At 34.0% G+C, this 9,210-nt stretch overlaps 1 long non-coding RNA gene across 1 annotated transcript in view; it reads left to right on the top strand.

Annotated features, from left to right (window-relative positions):
- The first annotated feature begins 1,107 nt into the window (after positions 1 to 1,107).
- The window catches only part of LOC150109971 (uncharacterized), a 135,718-nt gene continuing 127,615 nt past the window's right edge, over positions 1,108 to 9,210 (top strand). Inside the window, exon 1 of the long non-coding RNA XR_016548584.1 lies at positions 1,108 to 1,232. This is a non-coding gene — a long non-coding RNA (uncharacterized LOC150109971). The remainder of the gene's footprint in view (positions 1,233 to 9,210) is intronic.

Here is a 9,210-nt window from a genome sequence, read left to right as displayed (position 1 = left end):
GACATAAAAATGAAGAAGCGAAGAAGGAAAGCTAAGCAAAAAAATAAAATAAATTAATCCAAAGGAAAACTGTTAAAAAAAAACTTCAATGCTGAGTTGCAGGACAGTCAGAAAAAATTAGCACAAGTCACAAGATCAAAGGAACACCGTCAGCGAAAACAAACGACATGACTTAATTCGAATGCATTGGATATTTGGAGCACGGTAGAAGGCTCCAGACACACTCACATAAAAGCTGTCTACTGCAAACAATGGTGGAAGATAAAAGTGATGTATTGTAGAACAGGTGGTGATGAGAAGAATTGCTTTTTTTTTTTTTTTTTTTTTGTAGTGGAATATTTAGAAGTCTTAATTTCGGAGGCAAGATGTCCTTGAGGTGACCAGACAGCACACTTAGATAACATTCGAATATTTCCTGAAGATCTAAAGTTCGGAATGTATCACAGGCGTTCTGATTATAGAGGGCACTGATAGCAACATGCCACAGAAAATTCAAAGGCTTTCTCCAGTCCATATTGGGGTAGGATCCTGTTGATTCCCTTTTTATAGTTTAAAAAAAAACATGAATATTAAGCGGTAAGATTAGAATGTGGAACTTAACTTTTCCTTACTGCAGTAATGCTGTGCCACTAAGTAGCGACATCTACCAGTCATTATATATGACTTAAAATGAATAATGAATATGTAGTTAAAATTGCTTCTATTTTTTTTGTTGTTGTTGATTTATGAACATTTTTATAATATATTAATGTTTCTCGACATTTTTAATGACAGAGCGTACTTACGTACTTGTTATGTGCAATACTTAACAGCGCTGAATGCATTACAAGCATTATGGTTTTCCAGAATCCATTGGCAGATGATCTGTGTACATTACTTGAAATTTTCAGATAAAGTGATGTTTTCCAACCTATTTACATTTCAATTAAACTAAGTTAATTAGAAGAAAAACTTGTTTTATACCTTTTTTATTTCCGTAGTGCTTTCATAATACGATAGTAGCGACATCTATTAATCTTGAAAGAAATCATAAAAACTAACCCGAAGAGCAAATTGCGTCTATTTTTTGTTAATTCAGAGGAACATCTCTCTCTCTGTTGCACTTATAAATACGAATCTTTTTTTTTTGTTGTTGTTGTTTTTGTTTTCTGTTACCATGAACACGTTCCTTTTGTTTGTTGAGAGGAAATTCATTATCAGTCCCAGAGGTGCAGTTAAGCGGAGTCCAACATGTAAGTAGGTTTCAGAAACAAATATTGCTAAGTGAACAAAGTTATTCCATAAAAAAGATGGTTGTGTTCAAACAGCTCTTCCTTTTTTTTTTAAAAAAAAGGGAACAAAAACTCGCTTTATTAGTTTTAATCCATTTTGTTTACATGTGATATGAGGGACTTTTCTATAGGAAGTAGAAAACTGTAGAATTTTATCTGAAGTAGGACCGATACAATAGCGAACGTATACTCATCGTCACTGAGCTTCCCGGAATAATATCCACATATAAAAAGAATCATAATTACAAACTTATCTTAAAACTTCCAAGTAATCGAACAATTCTCCACCATAACTGACGTGATAAAGGAAGTATTTTTAGATTATATCTTAATAGAGTTACCGATTTCATAAGAGAATAACAACAAAGACTGTTCATGTGCTTTTTGACGCATCATGCACCAAATTAGTTATGAATAATTGTGAAATTTGTTATATATAATTCTGGAAAAAATACGTAATTAGTTACGTATTTTTTCAGAATCCTGTTGTGCACTTTTAGGAGTGAGATGACTGTTTTATTTCTTGTGCTCTAAATATATGACAAAGATATTGTATTTTGGTATTTTCTTTCTGTAACGTCAGGGATCATTGCATATCATCAGCGTTCAGAAACGATCTGGTAACAAATCGCATAGCGTGAAAAGCATTTCCCTTTTTAATGCTGGCTTCACGATTAAAATAACGCATCTCTCATAGAAGTGTTCGTCAGGATGCAAATTCGTCCCTTAGATGTGATTAATGTGGTTGTTCCAATACTTTGGAAAATATACTACAAATGCAGAACCTTCTTTCCAGCTTTTGTTAATCGCACAGAGATAATTAATTCTTATACTGAATAATTTGAAATACGAGGCGTAATGTTTCCTAATCTAATCCTATGTGTGAAGTTATGCTTTTCAATTATGGCCAATCACTAACATTTACTTTCGCGTTGTTATTCACTCAATGGATAGTTTGCAATGATCAAAGATTCCCTTTCTTTTTTTTATTTAGAAGATCCACGTGCTGTTATGCAGACCATCTATCTCCTTACTTGCCCATTATTGGCTTCACCATCACGTAGTCTACTAAAGTGCAACCGAATCATCATGCCACTTCTGACCTTCGTTGGTGCAGTTTAACTTCGCGTGATATCCATACACATAACAGAGAAATCTTTTTTTTTTTTTTTTCGTAGTATTTTAAAGGAAGCCAGAGTAAGAGAAAAGTTTGAATGGGAGAAACTCAACCCACAAAATCCTTAAAAAAGTATACATGCACGTGGAGAGAGAGAGAGAGAGCGAGAGTAGGGGAAAGAGGGAGCCCGAGAAAGGATTTGGTAGTCAAAGTGTGTTCCGGCTTTCAGCTGAAGTAGTTTCCTGTAAATAAAACTTTCTTCGATAGTCCAATTCGTGTTTGTTTTGCGGTGCACTTAATAGTTTCACGTGATTAATGGTATGCTGAGGATTCTTTTTCCCCTTTTTCCCTTACCAACTGCTTTCTGTGTGTGAAGAAAAGCCATGTGGTATTTGCAAAGCTCTTGCCTAGATTGCATCGCTGAATAGATAAAATTATCACATTCTCTGAATTCCTGACTCACACCTGGTTTGGTTGTAACAATGTTAAGCGATTGGGAATGATTCTTTGTCAGTCAGTATGATGATCGGGAAAATTGCATGTGGAGCAGATTTATACAAGAGAGGAATGCATAAAATAAATAAAACAATGAAGCGCAAAGAATTATCACACAATTTGTCGAAAGATTACTTTGTTCCAGTAAACGTTATTATATTAACCATCCTGGAGACGTCGTTGAAAAGCAAAATTTTAGATATTTATCTAATACAATATTTACAGTCAAATAATTTATATCTGCAATTACCAATGGAGTTGAGTCCAGTTCGGTGACAAGATATATTCTATCCTCATTTAATACTCTTAAAAAACAAAAATAAATAAAAATATATATGAAATATATATATATTAGCAAAAATTGTCAAAAAAAAGAATGAATTTTTAATTAATTTAAAATGTTTTTAGAATTCGGAAAAACACCTTTTTAATTTTTATGAATAAAAATATAAAATTGTAAGCTATAACTCTTTAAGATTAAAATGTGAGGAATGGATGGTAAGACTGTGAGATGCGGTGATTAATGATTAATAACCTTGGAGGGTAATGGATGGCAATGATGTATCAATGAAGTTTAACTGAGGTTCAGCTGTTGCTGTTACCCCTTTGGGCGCTGAGATTCGAGAGTTTTGAGTTCGCTCTCTTAAGGGTTTTGCCTTAAGGGAGCAATTTGAGTCTCCGGGGAAAGTGTTCTCCGGCACGGCCCGCTGAGGGGCTTTGTCGGTGAATGCTTTTCTTTGGAATTTGAGCGGTTCTGCTCGGTGGTGGGGGAGCCAGTCACTGAGTGGAACAAACGCTGGGATATGGACGGTCTTTCGCCCACTATGGAGTGGCCTAGAGATCGTCCGAAGTTTTTTGAGTTCACCTTTACTTAAACAGTCGATGATTAATATCCTTGGAGGGTAATGGATGGTAATGCTGTTGCCAATGAAGTTCTAACTGAAGCTTGGCTATTGCTGTTACCCTCCTGCCATGATCAGATCTTTAATAGCTCAATAACACCTTATCCCTACACTGTCCTCTACAGATAACGGGGAAGATGAAAAGCATTCTTGCTTCGCCCCTTTAAGCCAGTCCGTTTAAGGACTTTAAGATTAAAAAAAAATAATTTTATTGTTGGTTTCAGAATTTTATATTTTCAAGCGCTTTCCTTTAAAAAGTAAAAAGAAGAAAAGTTTTCGAAGTACGTACATAGGAAGTCAACAGGTAAAATTGACTAACTGAAGGCCTCTTTCCTCCTCAAATACTTGATATATATATTTTTTATAATGATCCTACACACGAAAATTCACGAGAGGTATAACAGCTGTGCTATGCATGGATAAATATAGAAAATATGTTATATCAATTTATTCTATATAAATTCCGAGAATATTTCTGTGAGTTCAGCTGCACGTAAGCCGAAGAAACTTGGTACATATTCATAATATAATATATGATTACGTGCACTTAGAATGAAATCCAAGATACCATAATGACTACAAATGTAATTACCAATGCGATAGTTAAAAATAAAGTAATTTCTTTTAGAAATATTTCATTTTTTCCATAAAAAGGAATTATAGGTTTTATTTTTTTGGTATTTCATAAACTGTTCATTATTATTAGTAAGATGAAACAGAATTAAATGTATATGTATCATAAAGAAAAAAAGCGTTTACGTTGCTATTTGATCGATAAATAACTTTTGACTACCAAAATATTTTTAATTGAATTACATTAAAAGAACGAAAACTCTTTCCGTTATTCAAGCCATCTCTATTTAAACCAAGACTTTACCTGAAGTATAAGCATATACTTACAATTACAACACTTCGAGATCTTAACACTTGTTTTCTTAATCGGAAGCAAGTTAAGAGAGAGAGACGTCATTTCCGGTTAATGCGAAGCCAACGGAAATAGGTGTTTTCTTCTTAGTGGATAGAATTTTCTTCTTATTGGATAGAATAAAAGTCCTTATGTTCCTTATAAGGACTGGCTTAAAGGGGCGAAGCAATAATGCTTTTCATCTTCCCCGTTATCTGTAGAGGACAGTGTAGGGATAAGGTGTTATTGAGCTATTAAAGCTCTGATCATGGCAGGAGGGTAACAGCAATAGCCGAGCCTCAGTTATAGAACTTCATTGGCTACAGCATTGCCATCCATTACCCTCCAAGCGTATGGTGTCAATGTTCGTCTATCCCACTCTAGATGTTCTGGATAGAATAAAAATAATCTTTCTCTTATTTTAATAACTACTTATTAGTAAATACTTATGGTGTGTACAGTTGAACTGAAATATGAATTTAACTTTATATTAGACGATTAGACAGCCAGATATATATTATATATTTTTACATTTACTAAGAATGTCTTTATAAAAGTTCTTCTTTTAACCTCACTATTCCACCATTATATATAAATGCAAATCGACTCTGCAAAGTTTGAAAATATTTTAAAACTGCAACCAACACTCACGTTTTAAGGTTTTCGTGCGGCAACCAAATCTCTTCATTTCTTATTTCATTGTTTTCTTGTCACAAAAAGGAACAAAAATAGCTCAACTTCGGAGAAAGTAGGCACGCAAACCAGTACAGAGTGTATTAGTGGCTTCGAGTAACAAAATTATATTTAGGTTTATTTTAAATCGCATTTTTGTAACACGATTCTCATTATCTGATCACTGTAAGTGTGTTCTGTAATACCGTAAAATTATTTCTTTTATTTGTATTGTTGGAATAAATGTTACGCCTTCTCTTTGATGGCCACTGTGTAATCTTGCAGAGATAGATCTAAGACCCTTGCTAAGTATTGGAAGATTGTTCAAAAAGCATCGGGAATTAAATATGAAAACGAAGATGTTCTAATTAGGAAATAATCGATTACATTCGATATTTAAGACTTTTCTAAATAAATTTCTAAAACCTGTAAAGCATAGACAGCCGATCAGTTTGGCTAAATTGCGTGTCCACTCTCCAACCAACAGACTGAGGAACAGAATCCAGTCGCGCGCATGGAAGTTTGTGATTATTTTTATGTGGGAAATGCACTCACTTGCCTGCTATGAGACTATAGCCCCGCTTAGTGGTGATGGAAGTGGCTTGAAATATTCCCGCTGTGGTTTCTAAGACACGATTTTCTGATTATGTAAAAAATAAAAACAAATGTATATAAAGACAGAGAAAGGTTCTTGTATACGATACTAGAGATTTACAACGTTATGTGAATTGGAGTGAACATGAACAAATAAGAAATCGACTACAAAGATTTTTGTATGGAAATTAAAGCGCATAAAAGTTAATATTGAGCTTGCTTTCTTTCTCTCTTTCTAAGTAGGATCATCTTTGTTGTATGCAGGAATTCAGATGATCTTTTTTACTGTTCAATGTACCTCTGATAAGCTCATCCATAAATGACCTTCAAATGCAATGTCATATCTAAACTACAGTATATTTCACCGATGCCTTCAAATCATTTCCTATTCAGGGATATTTTCATCCAGGAAAAGAGAAAGAAATCGCAGAGGAATGTACTTGGTGAGAGAGCTAAGAACGAACGTAGTGCTAGAACTAAAAACTGACTACACTAGATAATAACACATTGTCGTGTGAAGAACTAAACATTAAAGTCCATTTATGAAGTAGCTTTGGACGAACTGTATGATACAATGGTTCTCTTCATTGTGCGGTTTGGATAAGATTTGTGAGTAGTATTCCTCCCCCCTCCTCTCTCTCTCTCTCCCCCTCCCCCGCGCATCAAAGAAAGTGATCATATTGCTACGACAATTGATGCGCCTTGCCTCGATTTCTTCTGCCGAACTTTAACTACCATTTCAATGATTGCTGGAATAATCCATATGTTTATGTGGGTCATATAATACCAGCAGCGGAACATGATGTACACACACTTTGCTCGTTCAAAATTCGTTCACAATAAGAAGAAAGCAAAACTATGCTTGCACTTTAGATCAGCAAAAGAGTGAGTTACGTTGTCGCCTGATTTTCCACTAGATGGCTCCAGGAGTTGTTGCCAAATGGATGCGACTTCCATACTATTAGTAGTCTGGTTACAAAAATTTTGTTCGTTATATTTTTTACTTTGTGCATGGCTATGGGAACGATCTCTTCAACCTGCTCGCATCTGTGCTTGCCAGTATTCTCATGTCAACAAACTCTAAATGTGTCTCGTTATAGAAATCACAGAAAATACCCAAGTTACGCGATAATAAATATGAGAATAGTGCCTTTTAATCAACAATGTATATGGCAATAGGTATGTCTCATAAATATGTAGCAAGTAATCAAGGAATGCAACCCCATTAACCAAGAGAAATAAATTTCAAAGGAATATTCAAAATGCAAGAACTAATATTTCATGTGATATATACAGTATATATATATATATATATATGACCTGAGGAAGAAGAAATATAGTAAATCGAAAATTAAACATCGATCAGCATACATAGTTATGTCTATTCTACATCGCATAGAGCTTTGTTCTCTCTCTCTCGATCTCTCTCACACACACACAAACACACACACACACACACTGTGTGTAATTTTACCCTGAACATTGTGGCTTTGCTGTGCCTGTTACAGAAGCGAGAAATGATGGATGGGTTCTGCGTCAGGTCAGTACTCATGTTTTATGAATGACGTGCTAATGTCCGTGTCTACAATTAATTATTCTGACGGATCCTCTGGGGTTAGTCTTTAGTAAAAGGTGATACAACAAGACTTTGCTGGAAGAAAGCGAATGCAAAGTTGTCAAATGTTATTAAAAAATAAAGAGATGGCGTGGATGAACGACTTGCATAGGCATACAAAGGTTTAGTAACTCTCTCTGTGTGTGTGTGTGTGTGTGTGTGTGACAACATACATTAACAAAACCAATCTCAACTTTGAAGTACAAATTATGAATCAATTTCTCTTTTACATTACCTTTCATCATAGTTTATTATCATTAGTGACACTAATTCTTTTATCGGTGAGCCATCTCTTTATTATATGCTTGAATTATATGATTAAAAATATAAAAAATCAATAGTTATAAATAAAAATAATATTATTTAATTAAAATTTATAAAAGTATTAGAGATAAGAGAATTACTTTAAATTACGCTATTTTAAAAATTCAAAAAGTAAATTTATATTTTTATAGTACACCTTTTATTTATTAATATGACATTTATAGTGAAGTCAAAGTGTCTAGGGATTATGTGATATAAATCATATAAGTTGATATAAGTTGATATAATTAATAATCAATAATAAACTCTGATCCATCTTTTGTATAAAAGCAATGAGGACAAAATATTGTCAGCCATCTAGAAATTTACACTGATAGGTAAGACCTTAGAGGTAGTAACAAATACGAAATGAATGTATAATTTATTTTCTAATTAGTTAAAAATGTCCATAGTTGTGTGGTTTACTCATCAACTTCTGTTTAGCCTTAATTACTTTTACTAGCGAATCAGATTGTGTTATTTCTAAATTTACTCTCACTATTCGGATCCCTTTCCAACACTTGGAATCCAATGACTCTTTTTTTTTTGTTGTTATTGTTCTTTTCTTATCCCCATTCGCTGTCCCTGTTTGTTGCGTGCAGAAAGAAGTATTCGAGAAGTAAAAAAAAAAAAAAAAAAGAAAATTAGACATGTGGGACTGCTACAATGACTCCGTTTGTGCCATCTATTTCAAAGAAAACATCATTATCCTTTCTAGTGTATCGTGCAGACCGCCTCAGAAGCATTCCAAACGAAGAAAGTGAACTGTTTTTGTTCCGCGTGGCATCACCTGACGTTCGGGTGATTAAGGTATTCTATCCGTGTGATCTACGGAATGAGATGATGATCTTGGATGTTTCGCCCAAGGAGTGGCGAAGTGTGAAATTTAGCGTCATTCGAAACATGTGATAAATATCGGAATGCGACTTCAAAAAGGACAGTCATTCATCCGTTTATAATGCTTTAATTTCGAATTTATTTGCTTATTAAGGACGTTCTTTTGGATATTTTAAGGACGCTATCCAATTCAAGAATTGGATAGCGTCCATACCCAACAAGTTGGAAAGAAAAAATGGGAAGGCACATAACGACACATGTTGTTTTCATTGTTGTCAAAGGTGATTTTAAAACAAAACTCTTTTGTGTGAGTGCATATTAGTGATATATCCTGACGTTTCCATTATAAGTCGTTTAACTAACGTTTATGCTATTATCTATTAATATTTATAAATTTACATCAACACGTTGAAAAAAATACACCAAAATATAATACGGTAAGCAAGGAAACTATTCTTCATGAATACAAAAGGTGAATTTTCCCAGTCGTATTTTGCCCA

Source organism: Typopeltis vanoorti, chromosome 1, assembly GCF_054136105.1.
Source record: "Typopeltis vanoorti isolate ZY-2024b chromosome 1, IOZ_Tvanoo_1.0, whole genome shotgun sequence".
NCBI classification, from domain to species: domain Eukaryota; kingdom Metazoa; phylum Arthropoda; class Arachnida; order Uropygi; family Thelyphonidae; genus Typopeltis; species Typopeltis vanoorti.
This window is presented reverse-complemented; position numbering and strand designations above follow the sequence as displayed.